The following is a 22,653-nucleotide window of genomic DNA, read 5'->3' as shown; positions in this document are numbered from 1 at the left end:
AATGTTATTGCAAGCTGTGATGAGTGAAAAGTGTGATTTAAAAAAAAAGTGAGAGAAGTTGTGAGAGGCTATAATGTAAATCTGATGTGGTGTTGGCCAAAGGAAAGGTGTTCCGAGGAAGGAAGCCTTAAACTGTTATTAAAAGAGGAGTGGGTATGAATGAGGTGAGGGCAGTGCAGAACTCCAGTGCTAAAGGTCCTGAGGTAGAAAGGAGCAAGGCCTATTTCAGGAACTGAAAGGAAACAAGGTGAAGGCACAAGATGAATAAGTGATATGAGACTGGAGAGATGTGTTCAGGCCAGATTGCAGAGGTCACAGTAATGATTCAGGTCATATTGTCAGACTGAAAACAGGAAGAAGACAAGGGAAGTGAGAAAGATTGTCATTCACCATGTGTTTAAAAAATTATCCGATTATCAATTAATTGAGTGATTTTGAAGCAATCAGTGGTTTGATCACTCAAAATTATATTAAGTGCTTACCATAAGTGGCTTTGCCCTACATGCCTCTGGGGTTAACAAAGATGAAACAGATCCAAGTCCTGCCCCTCCAGGTGTTTGCATTCTAGCAGGGGACCATAAACATATGCACGAATAACAATCACAAATATTTAGAAAGAGGATGATTGCCTTAGGAGGAGGGTGACTAATCTCTTGAGAAAATGGCCATGGCATTAGTCTTTTTTTTTTTTTTAACAGTTTTATGGAGATATTCTTATACATACAATTCATGTACAATTCAGTGGTTTTTATTATATTCGCAGATATATGTGATCGTCACTACAGTTGACTTTAAAAAATTTTTATTACCTCAAAAAGAAACCCTGTATGCTTTAGTTATCACCCCCTCCCCCCATGTCTCATGAAGAGATTAAACTCCCCCCCCCCCACCCTTAGTCCTAGGTAATGTTATATACTTGGGGCCATACAATATGTGGTCTTTTATGACCAGCTTCTTTCACTTAGCATAATAATTTGAAAGTGCATCCATGTTGTAACACGTATCAGGATTTCAGTCCTTTGTATGGGTGAATAATATTCCATGGCATGGCTATACCATGTTGTGTTTATCTGTTCATTAATTGATGGACATTTGAGTTGTTTCCACCTTGAGCCCTATTGTAGCATATTATGTTGTACTGGATAGTACTACTATGAATAGTCACTTACTTGCATTTATTTGATTAACTGTTTTCAGTTCTTTAGAGTGAAATTGCTGAGTTGTAGGGTAACTCTATGTGTAATCATCTGAGGGAGTGCCAGACTGTTTTCCAGAGTGACTGCCAGGTTTCATTCCCACCAGTAATAAATTTGGGTTCTGATTGCTCCACACCCTTGCCAACACTTGTCATTATCTCATTTTTTGATGGTGGCCAATCTAGTAGCTGTGAAGTGGTATCCCATTGTGATTTTGGTTTGCATTTCTATGACATTTATTGATGTTCAGCATCTTTTTATGTGATAGCATTAGTTCCTATGTTAAAAAAAATGAATAACTCATATCATTTGCATTGATGACAGAATGAGATGAAAATGAGGTGGAATATAAACTCCATGAAGATAGAGACCTTCCTGTCTTACTCATGGGTATAATCTCATGACTTAGTAGTAGGCAGTGATAGTATACAGCAAAATATTGGGTGGATGAATGGAGGCCTTGTTCCTTCTGGTGAGGGTAGAGAAAGGATTTCTAAAATGGAATATAGTTTTTTGTATCCGCCTTTTGCCTTGCATTATTCAGTTTGTTGACTTACTCCTATATTTACAAAGAAAGAAAACTTGTCGGGTATTAGATCTCTCTCATCTCTAGCTCATTTTCTTCGTTTCTCTAAATTGGACACTTTTCGTGATTACAGAATTGTAGAAGTTAGGAGAGACTTTTGAAACCCGACAACAATAGCAAAAATATCATCCCAGTCCAGCAATCATGCATTAATAAGCTTCTAAAGTCAGTTGGGGTTTCACATCATCATTTTTCCTTAATGGGCATTATTGTTGTTACAAAGACAATCACCACATGCAGGAGGGGCAGATTCTGAAAATGAAGGCAAAGTCATATCCTCTCAAACAGAATCTCATTTACCCTTATTTTGGGGAATTATCTATGATATAGTAAAATGTCAGAGCTTCAGGTCAAATTGCCTCAGTCATCAACAGGAGGCTACCTCAGAAACTCAGGTAATCCTGAATTTAAAACTGTGCTCTTTCCACTCATCACAGACATTTTTATAAGGCCACCCGAGTCAAAAGTACTAAGCTCACATTCTTATCTTGATGTCTCAAGGGTCTCTTGAGTCAGAAGCACTGAACTCAGCTCCATAAGAAAGATCTATAAAGAGACCATATCTTGTCTCAGGCTGCTTAGGGGTCAAAAAGTCATAAGTAATAGGAAGCAAGCAAGGAAGCTGTTATGTGGACAATCACTTTTAAGACAGTCTCTTTAAAGAGAAACAATGAAATCATTATCCTATTAACCTCTGGACCTTTATGATAACTAGAAGAAGGGATTTCTAAAGTGTTGTTATTATTGCTGTTTACTATTATTTTTTAATTTTCACTTTGCCAGCTGTTATTTAATACCTTGGAAGATGTGGGTCTCTGAAAAGTCTTTGCACAGCATGAGCCAAACTTGCTTCAAAAATCATTTTTCACCCAAAACCAGAAGGTTGAGATAGAAGACTGTTCTGCCAATTTGGCATCAAAAAGGTTGCTGTAAGGCCAGTTAAAAGGACACTCTGCTAATGTAATAAATGCAGGCCATCCTAAGGGGATGAAGAAGCATTTTCCAGAACTTTTATTCCTTGCATTAAAGATTTAAGCATAAACCTCTGAAAATCCCTGAGAACTAAATTTCTACCTTTGGTGCATTTCTTTGTTATGGTTTTTCCACTTTCCCTTCCCTTAAAAAAGTCTGAATTCATGTACCCCATTTTATTAAAACAAAACAAAATAAAACTTAGAGTTATAAAAGGTAATTTAAAAGAAATTATCCTACTATCTCTGCACAATGTTATTGATAGTTGCATCTCTCTCTCTCTCTCTCTCGCTTTTTTTTTTTTTTTTAACAGGACCTTCGCTACTCAAAGGGGAGGGCCCTTTCCAGAGCAGATTCCCTGTGGGTGGGAGGGTGGCCAGTTGATCTGGGATTTATTGCTGTGAGTAGGGAACATTACCTTGGGTAAATGGGAAGGTAATAATGCCTGGCATATATTTAATATTCACGGATAATTTGCTAGATGGATGGATAGATGAATGTAGAACATGAACAAGCTGAGTGTGATGGTTAATTTTATGTGTCAGTTTGTCTAGGCAATGGTGCTAAGATATTTGATTAAACATTCTAGATGTTTCTTTGAAGGCATAGTTTAGATGAGATTAACATTTAAGTCAGTAGATTTTGAACAAAGCAGATTATCCTCAGTAACATATGTGGGCCTTATCTAATCAGTTGAAGGCCTTAATAGAAAAAGAATGGGGGCGCCTGGGTGTCTCAGTTGGTTGAGCGTCCAACTCTTGATTTATGTTCAGATCATGATCTCCCAGTTGTGGGATAGAGCCCCGAGTTGGGCTCCGTCTTCAGTGCAGACTCTAGTTGGGACTCTCTCTCCCTTCCCCTCTGCCCCTCCCTTGCTTGCATGTGGACTTTTTCCTCTCTGTCTAAAATGAATAAATAGAATCTTAAAAAAAAAAAAAAGAAGAAAGATAGAAAAGAAAAGAAAAGAAAAGAAAAGAAAAGAAAGAAAAAGAAAAAAACTGACCTCCCTCAAAGAAGAGAGAATCCTTCCAGCAGACAGCCTTCATGAAACACAGCATCCCTGTGTCTCTAGCTTGCAGCCTACGCTGCAGATTTTGAACTTGCCAGCCTGCACAATCTTGTAAGCCAATTCTTTAAAATAAGTATCATAAATCTCTTATAATCTTTCTGTCTCTCTTGCTCTATTACCTATCTATCTACCCTATTAATTCTGTTTCTCTGAAGATCCCTGGCTAATACACTGAATATAGGAGATTTTTCTGGATGAATATGCACATAATTGGCTAGGGCCATTGAGAGTTAAAAGCAGCAAGGGATGAGTCAAATATTCAAATCCCATGTGCCAGGGTACCCACATAGCACCCACAGCAAAGAAGGGCAATGCTGCTTAAAGAAACCAGATGGGCTGAACATCTTTCTGCCAAACCCCAAATTATGTCTACATAGTTGCAATGTAGCAGCAGTACACATGGGATATATGGATTTTGTATTCTGCTTTTCCTCCTAATAGAACACCATGCAACATTTTCTCTTTATGCTATATAGGCTGCAAAATATTTGTAGTAGTTATAAAATATTTCATTGTGTTCTTTATTGTTGGACATATGTTTCTAGATCAACATTATAGAGAATGCTTCATGGAACATCTTACATACAAATGCTTTCTGATATCTTGGTTGTTTCTATAGAGTAAACATCCAGTAATGGAATTGCTGAGTAGGACAGTAACAACATTACGTTGTCCTAAAAAGAGTAGAAGGTAAGGAATAGGGAAATAAAGAAGAAAAGCCATTACAAATAGAAAACATAAAAACGTGGAAGGCAACAATCCAAACAGATCAGTAATTGGAAAACTTATAAATGAATTAAAGTTGCCTATTAAAATTTATAGACTCTAGAATTAGATTTCTAAAAAAGGAGTCATGTATGGTATATGTGGTTTTCAAGAAGAGTACCTAAATGAATGGCACAGAAAGATTGAAAGTAAAGAGATGGAAAAAATATATCCTTAACACTAACCAATGAAGGCCATTATAGCAATAATATGAGATGAAGTTAAAGGTGAGAAAAGTGAAAATATGAAGTTAGAAACAATATGTGAGAAGATAGCAGGTCATGTACATGTGCATTTCCAATCACATTGACTTCACACATCCATCAAAAATTGTTTAGCTAACAAGTAAAATATGACAACTCCTTAATCATAAAGAGAGATTTGAACACACCAGTCTAAGAAATGGATAGTTCAAGCTGAAAAATTGATAAGAATATAGAAATTTGAACAACTGGAATCAAGTGTGATTTAATGGATATGTATAGAACTCTGCATTTGAGAAATGGAGTATACATTTATTATGGCATACATGGAATAATATAAAAAATGACATTTATTAGACTCCAAAAAGTTTCAACCTGTTCCAAAGATTGACATAACATACAATTAATTTTTAAAATTTTCAAAAAGATAGCAAAATATATAGCAAATATATAGCAAATATATATACATACATCCATACATACTTGGAAGTATTTTTAATAGTTGCCTCAAATTGGAAGTCTTGTGTGCGTTTATTGAATGGCTTTAAAAAATGAATATTACACATTAAAGCACATGATCTAGATGTAGTGATATCAACATGCATAATTTTTCAGAACACAGTATTGTGTAGAAAAATCAAATTCAAGAGGGATATACACAGTGTGGTACCATCTGTGTAAAATTTAAAATATAAAAGAATACCACCTATTATTCATGGATACAATTATATACAGTAAAAATATAGAACTATTATAAAGAATGGCTAATCATCTGCTTTGAGAAGAAAGAACGGGGAATGGAATTAGGGATAGAGAGGACCAAAGAATTTCTACTATAATTCTAATGTTTTCTTCCTTTTAAAAACCTGAAACAAATATAGCAAAATGTTAGCATTAGTGAACTCTGAGTGCTGGGTACATAGCTACTTGCTATATTACTCTGTTCTTTTCTGTTTGAAATATTTCATTATGAACAAAAGTTTGAGTTACTTGCCCAGGGATACAGAGTTAGTATTTGGTATTTTAGTTTCAATATTTTGATTTCCTTACTTTTTATTGTAAGAACTTTTATTTAAAGTTCTCAGTGTTTATAATTTCCAACTGAATTCCTTCCATTTCTCCTAAGTTTATTTATACTTAAAAAGCGACTTGATTTTCAGTCTTCTACTCTTGAAGTTTGTTCTTTGTTTGCATTCTTACTCACTTTTCTCCTTGACTCCCGAGAGTTTGGGTCATGAATATTAAACAAGAAAGAATCATAGAGTCAGCTTTCATTAGGAGAACATTTAGTGTAAAGACCAAATACAGAGTTGTCCTTATCACCAACTCAACTCTAAGTTAAGCTTGGTTGCTCTTCAGTGAGCGTCATACAGGACTTCAGAAGAAAACAAATTTTCTTCTTTTACTTTTCAATCAAATGATCACACTTACTAAGAATCTATGATAGAATCCAATGCACTGTGTTAAATCTAGAGCCACGTGGAGGATCAAAGAAATATAGAGCAAAGGCTTTTCCAACACTCAGAAAAGGTGACGGGCTGCTTTTTCTTCTCTGCAAAAGGCTAAATCCTTTCTCATAGCAAGGAAATAACAGAACTGGAAGGAGCTAATGAAACCCCGATTATCAACATTTTGAAAGAAAAGAAAAATCTTTTCTCCATCAAGGGCCAGCCTCAGAAATTCCATCCCTGACTTCGCAGACTGAGTTTAATTCTTGTCAGTGCTCCTAGCTCAGCATTGGGGCCCAGAGGAGATCCACCCTGCAACATTCTTGGTAGCTCTTACTGTAGCCCTTACCATGCTGTGTGTCTGATTACTTAGCTGTTCCCTGCCCAGCGGTAAGCCCCACAAGGGCTGGGAACAGGTCGGCCTTGCCTAGTGTCCTACCCCTGGCCTCACATTCAATGTGAGGAAACGTTCAATGTGTGCTTGTTGAGAAGAAAGAGAGGGAGGGAGTGAAGCATGCAGTAAACTCCTTGAGGGATACAGCTGCATTTTCCATACAGTGAAATCACCATGAAAATACAGGGAAAGTGAAACTTATCAATGGCAATAATAATGTGAATATTTTAGAGATACACGCATCATCTTGAAGATCTCCATCACTATGAAGGTCTGCTTTTAAAATTCTGCAGATATCTTTAGTGGGGCCAAGGGTGGGAAAGTGGGACAGGACCTAAACTTTTTATTTAAAAAAAAATAGAAATTAAAGGTAGGCTTTGCAAAAAAAAATTAAGACTGAGATTTCAAACCACTGGCTTTATCATTTTATTTGAAAATTTCTAAGGAGTGAGAACGTAAGGTCCATCATCAGATGCTGAGATCATCTCAGGCTGTGGCCTAGATGCTAGGTGATGGACCATTCTTTCTGAAGCTGCAATCCTTTCTCTTTCTTTTCCATTTAATTCCTACTCATCCTGTGGTCTCAGCCCAAATTATCAATAGGTAGAGAGTAAGTACTCTGGAGGTAGGAGAGGGCAGAGCAAAAACCTGCTCAAGGCAACTGTTTCTCAAACCTGGCTGTGCCCAAGAATTACCTGCAGAGATAGTTAAAATGTCAGTTCCTGGGCCCCAGGCCCTACCCCCAGAACATCTGATTGAGTAGGTCTGGAATGGTTCCCAGTAATTTGTATTTCTGCCCAACTGCGGGGTGATGCTGAAGCTGCTGTTCCTCTGACTGCATTTTCGGTAGCTCTATTCTAGACCACTACTTCTCAAATTTCAATGCACGTTCAAATCCCCCGGGATCTTGTTAAAACACTTGAGTTTGATTTCATAGGTTTTGCGTAGGGCTGACATTCTGCATTTCTGGCAGACCGCAGGTGAGGCCCTAGGTGAGGTCAAGGCTGCTGGTTTGAGTAGAAAGACCCCAGGCACCGAGTGCAGCTGCACCCTCAGCCACTTAGTGAAGTTGCCTGCACACGGACACCAGTCCGAGCAAAGCCAGAGAAAGGCTTTCATTGGAGAGAAAATCTTGCTAACAAGAAATCTTGAACAGCCCCGTTATTTGCCCTTAACTCTTTCCTTCCTTTGAGAATTTTGGTTTTGCAGTGACTTTCAGTTGAAAGACAATTGTGAGTGCAGGGCTTTGAGAGAGAAGATTACAGTTCTTTCTTTGGAATGTTTCTAATAATGACCCAGAGTTCATTTTTCTCTGAGTTTATGATATGTACACAGGGATGATTTTCATCAAAGGTCTGAAATAACATTTGCCTCTGCAATTACTTGATTCTTGGGTAAAGGTTAATGGGCAAATATAATGTTCTCAGAGTGCACAGAAACTCTTCCAATCAGTATTTATCATGCATTCTTTAATATCAGATCCTTTCTTGAATATTGCATAGAAGGATAAACTTATAAGAGCTCAGTGCCAACCGGTATTTCTAAAATTAAGTAAAAATTAGTTTAATAAAATTTTAGGGGGATCAGGATTGTATTTTGATACTCCCTCTCCCCACAATTTTATCTAAACAACAGTGATGGAGGAAAATCAGAAGACTATAATGTGCTTCTAGCACTTTTGAAGTTGGAAAAGCTATTGAGAACTTGAAGATTGTAAAACTCTGTATCTCATTTCCCCTATTTTAAAAAAATAAGTGAATTATTTTAAAAATTATTTTTTAAAATAATTATTTTAAAAAAAATAATTACTGACTATGATGGAGGATTCCTATGGAGAATTAGGGGCTAGTAGGATCCTTGAACCGTAAGAACCCCAGGCCAGTTAAGTCAATCTCTGTGGCCTGAAGCCCTGGCATCATTGTTACTTAACCCTCTCTGGTAATTCTAAGTGCAATCAGATCTGAGAACCAGCGGTCCAGAGGCCTGGGTCCTCTTCTACTTCAAAACTTCACTCTGGATTATTCCTCCTGGATTATGATTCTGGCTCCTCGGAGTATGCTCAGTCTGAGCCAAATTCACTGATGAGTTTTACATCTACCATTCCCTGCAGTTCTATGTTCCCCATTCATTAAACACTTTTAGAATCTCCTCTGGCTATTTTTTCATTTGAAGGCATAATTTCTTCATAATTTCCAGCTAATAAAGTTCCATATGGGATTTTATTTTTGTGTGTACTTAAATATGTGTAGGCTTCTTGTGGGTTGAAATTATACCTTTTAATGCATTCTCTTTCCTAGGAGGATGCTGAATTAATGTATGTTCTCATTTAATTATCTACAGTTTTGAGTCTCTAATTTTCTCAGCAAATATTTGTTGAATGTACAAGTCATTGTTTCTTCTCACTTCTTTAACTCCTGTGCTCAAACTGTCAGTTTATGAATCATGTTGATGTAAGCTCTCAAGTATAACTAAAATACATTTTCTTGGTTGCATTTGCAACCATTGTTGCCTTGGTGTAAACCATCATTATGTTTTTGTCCTTCCAATTTCTCTCCCTTCTTCCTTAGGTGCATCTGTCTCCCACAATGAACACTAACTCTGTCTCTACACTGCCACTTCCACTGGGCAGCCAAAGAGATTTAATTTTTTTTTCAAACTTAGTATTTTGATTTTTATCACACTAAAGCTTACATTATGAGAATTTTTTAATATAAAAATAAAGTCTACTATATTATCCCAGGAAATGTCTTTGTTTATACAAGTACATTTTGTTATTTGCTTTATATAGAGTCTGCATTTTTTAAGTATTCTCTCTCTCACATTGACTGGTTGGTATAGGGAATTGGATCTTTTTGTGGAGGATAGTTCCTAAGCAGTTATCGCTGGCATTTTGTAAAACTGTTTTTAGAACTTCTCTTTTTCTAAAGTTTCTTAATTATAGACAATCATATAATTTGCAAGCAAAGTATAATTTTGCTCTTCCTAAAATCTGTTTATTATTTATCTTCTTGTGTAATTTTGTTTTTTTATTTTTTAAATATTTTTATTTTTAGGTAATCTCCACAACTCATGTGGGGCTCAAATTTATGACCTTGAGATAAAAAGTCATATGCTCTACCACTGAGCCAGGCAGGCACCCCATTCTTGTGTAATTTTAGAGGATATAACATTAGAATACTGTTACTTAATAGTAGTAATGAAGGCAGCCTTTGCTTTTGAATTTACTGACATGCCTCAATGTTTGATCATTAAGGATAATTCTGACTTCTTACCTTGAGATAGACACCATCCACTGCATTAAAGAGGCATTCTTGGGATGCCTGGGTGGCTCAGTGGCTGAGCATGTGACTTTGGTTCAGGGCATGATCCTGGAGTCCCAAGATTGAGTCCGACATCGGGCTCCCTACATGGAGTCTGCTTCTCCTCCCTCTGCTTATGTCTCTGCCTCTCTCTCTCTCTCTCTCTCTCTCTCTCCCTCTGTGTGTCTCTTGTGAATAAATAAAATAAATCTAAAAAAAAAAGAAAAGAAAAATCTTTAAAAAAAATAAGAAGGCATTCTTTGGTTTTAGTTTTACCATGTTTGTAACAAAGTTTTAAAACTCAGAATAAATGTTTATTATATGTGGCATCTGTCAACATGAATATAGTTATTATATATATAGTTATATATAGTTTTTCTTGTTTCATCTATTAATATAAAAAATTATATCATCAAATGTCTTAATATCAAACCAACCTTGCATTTATTTCTAAAATAAACACTCCTTGATTTAATATGTTGTTCTTCTAATGTACTATTGGATTCTGTTTAATTATATTTTTGCCCCTATTTTTGTAAATAGATAGTCTTTAGTTCTACTGTCTATGCTCTCTTTGCTGTATTTTGATAAGGTGAGGATCCTTCCTTGCATATATGCAACAACTCATGCCATATAAAATTAATTGTAATTCCCTAAGTAAGTAGTGTCATTTCAGAGCTTAATGATTTTGTATCTGCTATTCTCCCTGTTATCCCTCCTTACCCCATTTACCTTTCAAACTCATGCAAGAGTGGGCTCATTGGCCATTATTGGTCCACCCTTCAATGAAGTTTCCTCAAATATACTGCTCACATTATTTTTTAAAGTTTTATTTATTTATTTGAGAGAAAAAGAAAGCACAAATAAGGGGAGGGGCAGATGAAGGAGGATGATAGAGAGAGAGAGAGAGAGAGAGAGAAGCAGACTCCCCACTGAGCACAGAGCCAGACTTGGGATTCTATCTCACAACCCTGAGATCATGACTTGAGCTAAAATCAAGAGTTGGATGCTCAACTGACTGAGCCACCCAGGTGTCCCTACTACCCCCATTCTTAACTTGACTGATCATTTCCTCCTCTGCTGTCTCTCTGTACTTCCTTCATATCTCTATTATAATACTATATAGATGCATACATATATGTACATACATATTTACTATACATAATATTATATCAGATATAATATTATAATGGCATCGAAATTCTTTTCATATGTTTCTCTCACTCTATTTTATGTCTTTGACGATGAAGATTTTGATTTCCCATCTGTACATCAGCACAAGGCCTCTGTGTAGTAGGTGCTTAGTAAATGCTATTTAGAGGAATGGGTGACTAAAAGGAGTTCATACTTACATTTACCTCACCTTATTGCAAGGCTTCCTGGAAAGTACTGTGGGTTGCTCTCAATATGTCATGGATCATCAGCACATACAGTCTTGGTCATGTTTCTTTAAAATGGCCTGTCTGTGGTCTGATGCAGGATCCCCAGTCATATATTTAAGTTATTCAAGTTGCTATGTTAACTTTAATGTGGCATTCATCAGGTCAGGGCATTATATTTAAACATAATGGAGGACAGGATGGTGGAGACAGGTCTAGTCATTCTTTTGTTTATCTTTCATAAAACTGTGTCCAGTTAATGGGAATGGGAGCACTTTTCATTTCACAAATATTTACTGAGCACCTTCTACTTGCTAGCGACTGTGCTGGTGATTCAGCAGGACATTAGTCGAAATCCTTCACAAAGCTTACATCCTCGCTGGGGAATGCAACCAAAACTAAAGCAGGAATGCAACCAAAACTAAAGCAATAATCAACTAAATTGATGTGAGAGAGGCTGGTGAAGTGGAGGTAGAGGATTGTTGTAGATACTTGTGGTCAGAGAAGGAATGTCTGAGGAGCTAATAATTCCCCTGAAAGTTAAGAAGGTGCAAGCCACTCCTCCAGGAAACTGGAAGATTGTTTCAGCCAAAGGCAGCAATGAGCATGGCATATTTAAGGAATGGCAGGCAGTCTAGTCTGGTTGGAAGGTAGTGAGCTGAGGCTGGTAAATAGAGTTGAAAATGTAAAGCAGGAAGGATTTAGATCGTCAGGGGCATGTGGACCATGATTAGGTTTATGTAGATTATATTTTTAATGTGATGAGGCGTCTTTGGAAACTTTTGATTAGAGGAATGACATGATTTATTTTATATTTTTAAAAGAACATTTGGCTGCTATGTGAAGAATGAGGAGTTTATGTTCCCCTAAGTATTATTATAAGAAGTGTTTGCACAAAAATACTTGACTCGCTGCTGTGTCCGGAAGAAAGCATAAGATGGTATCTGTGCTATCACTGGAAAGATATGGGTGAGAAATTATAATTTTTCACTGCTGAGTCATAGTAAAATCTTTTTTGACCACTCATTTTTCCCTCTTTCCTCCTATCTTCTTCCCGAGTGCATGACTTTTAATCATTATGTTTATATGAGCTGTCAACTTTTCTCACCTCATTTTCTTATTCTGATGCCTTACCAACTTCATAGCATTACTGACTGCCCCAACATTAATCAGTCATGTTGCTAGATTTTTATACAACCTGCAAAGAGATAAGGAGTAGTTTATAGGGTTTTTTTTTAAAGCCAAATTGTATCCTATGATTGACTGAGCAGCATTATTATGAGCCATTATAAAACAGTAGACAGCCCAGAGGTACTTACAAAGGTGGCAATGAAACAAAGCAACCTTTAAATTGATTTAGCAAAACACTTAGTTACTATTTCATGGTAGGCAAAACAATAATAAATCTTAAAGGAGGAATCTTCCCAGGACATTATGAAAAATAAAACTAGCATAAACTCATTGGTTGCTGTCAGCACTCATTTTTATGGTGTTTACATGAACATTGGTAACAGAGAATGAGATAATTTATTTGTGACTCTTGGCTGACGTTAGAACACATCAGTAGGGATCCTCAAGTCTGCCTGTAGCCATGGTGTTGCCTTTGTCTCACAAAAATAAAATTGCATTTTGTTTACTGGAAAATAAGGAATCCTCTTGGCTCGACATATGTCTCCTCTCTCCAGCGCCTGTTACACATTGTTAACCGGGTGCAGTGGTGTGCTGGAGCTGGCTTCAAGTGGCTCTCTAGAGGCATTTGCTAGAGTCTCTTCCCAACACCGTGCTTAGTGATCAGGGATGTCATGCTGGTAGCCTCAAGCAGCTACAGTGGAAGAATTTATACCATAGAAATTGGCATAGGCTATACAAATCAGGGGTTCTCTTCTCCCCAACTCCCCAGGAGCCAGTTGCTAAACATTTACCACCCCTTCACTGCTTGGAAGTACCACCAGAAACTCAGCATGTTTAACTATAAACTCCTTGTCTCTCTTTCCACTCTTCCTTGCTGCCAGCCTCTTCCCCTTGCATTCTGTATTTGTTGACAGACTTTAAACCCAGGCTCAAATCTCCAGAAGCATCTGTGACCCTTCCTTTTTTCCCTTTTGCCCTGACATGCAAATGTTTTCCAAATTCTACAGATTATACCTTCTCCTATCTCATGTGCTTTATGTTTTCTCTCTGTTTCTACTGGCACCATTCTCCCCATCCACTCCCCTAATAATCCCCGGTTGTGTCTTTGTTTCTCTTGTAACCCTTGGTTGGGTCATCTTCAATAGGTGCTTGACCGTCCCCCACCATTTAATTCTCTATCTCCACCTCCTCCTGCCTACCTAACACATGATTATCGGCTCACTTTCCTGAGCTATGTTTTCTATTCTATCCCTTTTCTGCTCAAATCTCTCAATGACTCCTCTGATCTCCGAATAAGGTTCATGCCTCGTAGCTTAGCACACAAGGCAGTCCATTATATGAGCCTAACCTCCCTTTCTAGCAATTTCCTAAGACTTTTGTTCCTCCTCTTGATGCTCAGGAATTTTCAAATGGCACACGTGTCATTTCAAACAAAGGTATTTCTAAAATCTGAGTTTTCTGAAAAGCCCTTCCCTCCCCTTTTTCTGGGTAAAACCACCTCTTTCTTTTAAGAGGTAACTCAAATGAAGCCTCCTCCTTGAAATCTTTCCTAACTCCTCGCTCCCTCCCCTCCTTGCCAGAATAATCTCTCTCTCCTTGCACTCCCCTGGTAATACTGTACTGCTTTTTATAGCATTCATTGATTTCCTCCTTTTATTACAATTTATTTTAGCACATTGTGTAGTTGGAGTAGAAACCCCATCTTTTTTATCTTTACCCCTAACTTGGGGGTGAACACAATGCCCTGCTCAGCAGAGATTTGTTGAAAGAATAAATAAAAGGGAAAGAAGGCTTATGCTTAAATTGAATGCCCTTTAGCTGCTAGGTGTAAAGAAAATAAAAGCACAGGAAGTAAAAAATGGTATAATAGGCATATTTCTGGAAGTTCCCCAAAAGTTAACTTTTAAGTGGAACATTTTTACTTTTTGTAATGTGTTTGAAGAGGATATCATATGGAGGCTGGAATAGAATAGAATAATTCCGCAATGTAACAGAAGGTAGAATCTGAACAAATGGGTGGAAGCTACAGAACACATTTTCATTTAATATATAAGAAAACTTCCTGAGAGATAGAAGGCTTAATTGTTTATCACAAGAATGATATTCCTAAAAAGCTACTGAGCTGTTGTCACGGACATGATGCAGATGTATGACCATCTGTCAGGGATGTTATAAAAGGAATTCCTGCAGCAAGTAGATGTTCACTAATCTCTTTTAAGACTCTTGAATCTCTGGTTCGGTGACTGTTTATGAGTTATCCAGCCTATTGTAGGATTTTTGAGCACTCACTGTCCTAAACCAAGATGGATTGCTACAGTGGTTGCTGTTAAGACTTTGACTATTCAGATGAGAGCATTAAAATATTTAGGAAGAAAGCATCTAGAAAATCCCCCCACCTTCAAAAGAGTGGTTTCTAAACTTCGGGTCCTCTGATGTGGGGGAAAATGGTTCCACCACTAATTTTAGATCATAAAATTAAGGTTTAAGGAAACTGCCATATTATTTTTTTTTCTTCATGGAAGCCAAGGACCAATTTCTCCAGCACTAAATTTCTTCCTGATAAAAACTCTGGTTTAGTTTTATTTTAGTTCATTTGCCATGGGCCTCCAAGGTCATGGACTGAGAGAAGGTGGAACTCTTATTCTCCAAAGGTGGGAATCTTGTCTCTCATCTGGAGTTCTTCCTCACCTGGAAACACCATTTGCAAATTTCATTTAATTCTTCCCCTTTCAGGTCAGCCCAGGTGGCTCTGGGGTTTAGCACTGGCTTCGGCCCAGGGCGTGATCCTGGGGACCCAGGATGGAGCCTGCTTCTCCCTCCACCTGTGTCTCTGCCTCCCTCTGTCTCTCATGAATAAATAAATAAAATCTTAAAATAAATAATTCTACCTCCTTCATTGCTAGAGACTTGCATTGGGTCATTGATCGTCATCCAACTGCTGACTTAGAAGGTAGCCTTGATTTTTTTACCCCTTCCCCCACTCTGCTTTGTATAATCAAAAGGACTTGTGAGTGTTTTTTTCTTTTTCCAGGAACTTTTCTTCAGGGATTTACTAGCAACTGTAAGTGAAGAGAAGGACAATCTTTCTTGTACATTCTTGACTCCATCTTTACCTACTTATCTTCATGACATTACTCTCCCAGTTACCTAACCCCTCCATCTCTTCAATTTCAACATTTCGACTTCTTTTTCCTTGGTGCCAAACATGTCCAGGTCTCTTTGATCCTAAAAAACTGACATATGTACAAATTCACACAGGAGTGCTCCACCCAGCTTCCCTGCATTGTCATTCATTTTCTCTCCTCCTCTTCACTACCAACCTACTGAAAGAATGGCCTTCTCTCAGTGTCTCACCTATTTCCCACCTTAATACTTTTGTCCCCACCCCATGAAATTATTCCTCCTGAGGCCATCAATGACTCCTAGTTACCTAACCCAGTGGCCTGTTTCCAGATCTTACTCCTCTTGGCCATTGGTCGTACTTAAATCCATGGGATGCTCACTCCTCCTTGAACTTTTTCAGGTCATTGAACCAATTGATTCTCCTTGTCATCTTAGAATTCACTTTATCTGTACTTGACTATATAAACATTGATAAATGATTCATTCAGAAAAATAGCATCTTTGAGCATCTACTCTTGACCAGGGCTGGCCAAAGATGGTGAGCAAAACCTGCCCTCCTTGGAGTGTAGAGAGGTGGATGGAGTGAGAGATCCATCAGACAAGAACATAGTTGCAGGCTGTGACAAGGGCCACTCAGGAACACCATGAGAATTAAATAGCAACCTCATCTATCTTGGGGATCTCAGAAGCCCCCCTGAGAAAGCTGTTGGCCTGCATATTGAAGGAGGAGTACATTCTAACCGGGAGAAAGGGGCAGAAGGAGCAGAGTGCGTTGTTTAGGCAGTGTGTTATAGGGCAGAGAGTGTGGACCTAGCTTTACCACTTACTACCTGTGTAATATTAAAACAAACAAACAAAAAACCCGCTTGACCTCTTTGGGTCTTAGTTCTCTCTTCTGCTAAAAATTTTGCAGTCAAAATTATATGTGCTTGTCTGTGCAACAGTCCCTGGCATACAGTAGGTACTGAGGGAAGGTTGCCTTACCCCACTTCTTCTACTTTTGTGGCTATGAATGTTCTGGGGCCTTGAAAGCAATATTCCCCATTGTTTTGCTTCTAGGAAACGGGCCTCACATTCCATCTCTCTGGGGCTTATATGAGGATGCTATCATTTGAGCAGAGGGTGGGAAGCTGCAAGAAGATGGTTGGTCCGTGATGTTTATGGTTGGGGTTTGGGGAGTGGCTGGTCCCTGAACCTCTACTCTGTGATTTGCGAATGGCCACGTGCCATCCCCAACTGATGCGAGTGGGGTGGGCCCCCCAGGAAGGATACTTCTCTTAGATCTAGTTTTCCCCGTACAGTCAAACTGCGTAGAGTATGGAGTGCAAAAAATCCCATCCCTGTGCAGTGATTGGATGTGAATACTGGTTTATTGGTGGAGCCAAAGGACCGGCAGATGCTTGATGAAAGGCACCCAGCATCTGAAAAAGTTCACCACAGCAGTGCATCCTCTGGGGGTGCGGCCACCACTGCTGCCCTTTTATTAGCACACGTAGCACAGAGTTTGTGGACTTGGCAGCCTTCCACTGCCTAATGTGGAAAAGGCCTCTGGAAGGGTTGGCCCTTTTAAAGCAGCTGGGCTGGTGGTGGCTGCTGCGTATGGCTGGGGTGTGGCCTCCAGATGCCAGATGCCTTCACTTTCATGGATCTTCCTTGCTGCCACTCGTGATCGCCAGTCCCAGTGACTGCCTCTCAGCAGGCGGCCGTGGTCTAAACCGGCACACCTGTCCTGTCACGCTGGGCCACCAATGGCAAGATTTCACAGAGGACAGCTGGGGCTGGGAGTCCCCCAGGATGGAGCTGAGAGCAATGCCCCCCCCCGCCCCCTCACCCCAGAATGAGAGGGAAAAAAACAAAGCACCACTTATGCATCCTTCTCACTTTGAGCTGGAGCTGGGCAAAGATAGGAGACCCTGCTCTCTGCCTGGCTTCTTCCTCTAGCCTTCATGCCCCTGTGTGCATGAATTTCTCTCTCCCCTTTTTTTTTTTTAAGATTTTATTTATTTATTCATGAGAGACACAGAGAGAGGCAGAGACACAGGCAGAGAGAGAAGCAGGCTCCATGCAGGGAGCCCAACGTGGTCCTTGATCCTGGATCTCCAGGATCACACCCTGGGCCGAAGGCAGACACTTAACTGCTGAGCCACCCAGGAGTTCCCTTCTTCTTTTTTTTTTTTTTTTTAAGATTTTATTTATTTATTCATGAGAGAGATTGGAGAGAGAGGAGAGAGAGAGAGGCAGAGACAGAGGCAGAGGGAGAAGCAGGCTCCACGCAGGGAGCCCAATGTGAGACTCGATCCCGAGTCTCCAGGATCGGGCCCTGGGCTGAAGGCGGCGCTAAACCACTGAGCTACCCGGACTGCCCAATTTCTCTCTCCTTCTTAACAATTGGACAGTCCGTTTTCTCACTTACTTGGCATGAGAACCCCATGAGAGGTGACATAAGGAAAACAGGCCTCGAAAGGGGAAAGACTGTCTCCAAAGTGACCCAGGTGGGCTTTCACGCAGGTGTGGGACTCCACAGGGCTTTTGGCCTCACCTTGCTGTCTCTGGCGACTCATCTCATGGGTGCACTTTCCTCTCCCCTGCTATGCAGAGATGAGCAGGGTGTAAGGAGGGACTCCCTCTCGAGTGCAGCCCTGCACTTACAGAAGCCCCAGATGGAGCCTTCTTGGTTGCACTGCCTGTGGCCTGCTAGTCTCTCCCTGTCCTCCTCATGACACTGAAAGTCCCAAGCTGAAGGCAGGGTCTTCTTTCCTTCCACATCCCCCACTGAGCCCAACCTGTTGTTTTGCATGCAGCAGACACTCCATTCATGTTTGTCGTGTTGAATGGAACAATTGCAAAGGGGATGAGTATCTATGTTGGGGATAGAAATAGAATGAGATGGGCTGGCCTCAAAGAAGAGATTTTGAAATTTTTCTCAGCAAAGGGCCCCCTCTCATTCCTAGAAGGACTTCCCAAGTGTGAATATCACCTAGTTTTAGGGCTGGGCGAGTCCACATTTAGACACAGAGTCCTAGAACGCCAGGACTGCAGTGATTCTGCTGTGTTACTAATTGGGAAGCAGGAACGTGATGGAACATAGTCAACACGCTGGCACCTTTGGCCTCTGAATATGTCACGGCCTCAGAGGTGGTACCTCCTACTTAGGTGAAGGGTCTGGGACTCTTTTGTAATTGAGATTCTTTGCAAAAACCAAGTAGGTCAAGCTAGATACGGTGCATAGGTAAAATGAGATTTTTATAAAAAACACAAAAGCTTAGGCTTTTGCCCACTGATCCTCCTCCTCACCTGCCCCCTAGCAGGGAGTGCCTCCAATATTCTATCCTCTGTGGCAGGTGCCCAGGAGGCTCTTAGATCCTGCGGGGTTGGAGTCCACCAACCAGCCCCACAGTTGTTTTACAGTGACCGTGACGGTGATGAATTGAACATGTTTAAGAGAAGAGTGATTGATTTTCTGACAAGCAGCCGTTTTTATTTACGTTCTGCTTTATCAGCCAGCCTCCCTCCCCCACCTCCTCCAAAAGTGAAGAAGCGGATGCTGGAATCCCAGTGAAGGTTACTTGGCACTCTAGCTCTCGGCCACTAGAGGGGGGTGGTGACCAGGCTTCCCCTTCCCCGCCGGCCTGCCAGACATCCCTGCCCCAACTGAAATAATGAGTTATCCCTCAGAGAGTGACAGCCCAGCAAATGTTTGCTAATCACGATTAGCTTCTCCCCCTCTGTGGAGCCAGTGTTTCATACTCGAGCAAAGATAGCTCTTTTTTTTTTTTTTTTTTCTCCTAGAGGAGTATCTTGTAGTCACGTTAGTGGTTATAGAATCTCTGGATCTGGCCCCTTTAACGTCCCAGCTGGGCCTGGGCTGCATAGCAGGACGGTGCACACACCTTCTCCAACCCTAAGGCACAAGAATACTTAACTATGGGCACGGGGATGATATTCTCCGTATACGGTCTGATAGATGGTTTTATCGAGAGAAAACACATTTTAGGCTCCAGAACGTGCATGATGGTTGTTTGGTCTCTGCCCAGAGCAAGTATGACGGACTCCCATTAAGATTGGCGTCTATGGACAATCATAAGCATTGGTAGCTTTATTTTTTTATAATTTTTTAAATATTTTATTTATTTATTCACAATAGACACACAGAGAGAGGAAGAGACATAGGCAGAGGGAGAAGCAGGCTCCATGCAGGGAGCCCGATGTGGGATTCGATCCTGGATCCAGGATCATGCTCTGAGCGAAAGGCAGATGCTCAACCTCTGAGCCACTCAGGCATCCCACATGGGTAGCTTTAAAGGAGGTCTCCATGCCTGTGTGATTCCACAAAACAATCTCTAGCTTTAGGAAGGTGTCCCAGGCTGAGGACCATTTCTGGATCTCCTATGCCACCCTAGCTTCTGCTTTGCAGGTAATGGCATTTGCCTCCTGGGGTATTTAACCCTGGAGGTTTAAAGCCATCAGTATTTTTCAGTATCTGGGGAGTGTAAATTAGGGCAAAGTGTGGAGTCCCTAGGTTTTTTTTTTTTAATTTTTATTTATTTATGATAGTCAGAGAGAGAGAGAGGGGGGGGGGGCAGAGACACAGGCAGAGGTAGAAGCAGGCTCCATGCACCGGAAGCCCGACATGGGATTCGATCCCGGGTCTCTAGGATCGCGCCCTGGGCCAAAGGCAGGCGCCAAACCGCTGCGCCACCCGGAGTCCCTAGGTTTTAAGTTGGAGCTACATGCAGATAAGTAGGCAACTGTATACCTAACAAGAACAGAGTGCAAGCAGTCCAAAAGGTTTGTTGTGAATAATTTTCGAAATGGCTTGGTAGGTTTTTCCCTGTTACTTTGGTAGCTGGATTTTGATTCCTGTCAAGGCAGAAAGAGAGCAGTTGCAGACATAAGAGGCTGAGAACACATGAGGCTGATGGGGGAGCTCAGGAATGTAACTGAAGTCATTGTGGGCACGAGCACGTTGACCAGTTCTGCACGGTGCCATGTGTCACACCTAGAAGTTCAGGTTGGGGATTATGAGGGTTTAGATCCCTAGGAGAAAGAAATGTCTTAACAACAGGACCTGCCAGGCTGCTATGTGAGGAAACAAGGCCTTCAACAACAGGTTGTGTGACTGGCGGGTACTCTTTGTCTTGTCTCATTTTTAAGTATTGGAGGTTGGACCACATGACCATCAACTTTGAGACCTGGTGATTTGGAAGCTCTGTGCTTTTATTCAAAACTCCTCCTTTTACCTGCAAGTTCGTTTCCCTCACTCTGTAATGAAGCAAAATTCCACACATCCTTCAAGACCCAGCTCCCATGTCTTTCCTACTGTGTGAAGCCTTCTGGACTTAGTCCTCAGTATCCCATTTGCACTGACTTCCTGACCATAATAGCCTTTACATGTCACTTGGAGTTTGAAGGTGTGTCCATCTCTATTCATGTCTGTGCCTGAATCAATACCACAAACAAAAAGGGCTCAATGAATTCATTTTTCTTCACACTTAGGAGTGGGTGAAAGGTCTAATGTATGTGTGTCTGAGGGGAAGGGGGTTCTCATGAGGCTGGATTGTAGATAAATTCAGTATCTACAACCAGAGAAATAGCTAGACTCCCAGATTCTCCTGACCCATCTCCTTAGATCGAGTTTGTGAAATAAGCTCATCCAGAAATATCTAGCCTTGCTGTGCTGTCGTGGAAACCTAGGCAACCATACAGCCAACATTTAAGCCAATATTTGATATCAAACATTCTCACCAATATTTAAGCCACTATGGTGCCAAACTGTGGCTGGCCCAGGAAGAATCTGGAGGGAGCAGCAAGGACTCCCTGCTGGCTGGCTCTGCAGGTTTGCCGCACCCTGATTAACAACACAATAAAGCAACCTCAGGTTTCTCATTATTGAATCTTTTGGCCCAATTTTTTTTATGCCAATATGCTAGGGTGTGTGTGTGTGTGTGTGAATTGATGAGGATGCCCTTATAGTATTGAGAAGAGCAGAGGAAGCCACTACTGAGTTAGGGATGAAGTTTATTTTCTTAGGTCTAATGTGACAAGGCTATGGCTTCTTATGGCTACTACCCGTAGTTATTTCAGTTCAATTCAGGTTAGGGAGGTCAGGGCAGAATTTGAAGGATTAAAGTGTAAATGAATTTTTTAATAGTCTCTTGGTAGTTAAACACACGTCTGTCCACCCAGCCAGGACTGCCTCCGGAACCCTCTCCCTTCCCCGTTTCCCACTGATGCCCAGGCACTTAACTAGCCTGAGATGCTTTCACTTGCTTCTGTGAACTTCCTAGATACATGGAGCAAGGAAAGCCACATGAACCCAGCGTGGTTTTCTAGTCATCTTCTGGACATAGCAGCATTTTACTATTGCTCTCAGGAAAGCCGACTTCCAAATAGAACAACATAGTACGGCCAAAGACCCTTCCTGGTGGCAGAGGGGAAAGCCAAAGCTCTACCTCTGGCTCCCAGATGCGCTGGCTGCTGTCACTCCTGGCTTGCCCTTCTGTTCCCCCAGAAGCAGTGTGGAGAGTTCCCAGTGGTTAATTTTTCTGTCCTTCAAAACTCTGTTTGGGTAGCAAACGCATGAACACTTACCTCTCTCTGACAGGGGTGGCCTTCATGCCAGAAAAAGCAGAGGGAAAGCCACTCGGTATGCTGTTGCTAGGAAGCAGAGCGATGTTTGATGTTTTGATTTTAGCAGTATTGGAGGCTTGCCTTTTTAATAACACGAAGAGCTATAGGTTGGTCTTACGATATTGAATATGTGCTTTTCTGAAAATATGTTATTAAAGTAGACTTCTCCGATCAGATCCTTTATTCTGCTGTTCATTAAATTACAAAGAAAATCCCCTAGGATGCAGGAGAGGGGTGTAAAAAGTTCAAAATGAGAATGAATGGTTCCCAAAGGAAGCAGCTTAGTTCAGAGGTTGCTGTGGGGAGCAGCCCTGCGGCCGTGGCCACTTCAGGCCTTGGCCGGGGAGGAGCAGCAAGGATAGAGTTCGCACTCTAGGTATCAGGGTCCAACCGTGGCTCCGGGGAAGCCGGGCGAAAGTCATCAGGCCATCCTCCTTCAGGCTCTTTTGTGATTCACC

General features: G+C 40.6%; 1 protein-coding gene across 3 annotated transcripts in view; it reads left to right on the top strand.

The window, feature by feature from the left end:
- The window catches only part of BMPER (BMP binding endothelial regulator), a 244,347-nt gene that overhangs the window by 203,310 nt on the left and 18,384 nt on the right, over positions 1-22,653 (top strand). The window lies entirely within an intron of this gene.

The sequence above is a fragment of the Canis lupus genome, chromosome 18 (assembly GCF_048164855.1).
Source record: "Canis lupus baileyi chromosome 18, mCanLup2.hap1, whole genome shotgun sequence".
Lineage (NCBI taxonomy): Eukaryota > Metazoa > Chordata > Mammalia > Carnivora > Canidae > Canis > Canis lupus.
This window is presented reverse-complemented; position numbering and strand designations above follow the sequence as displayed.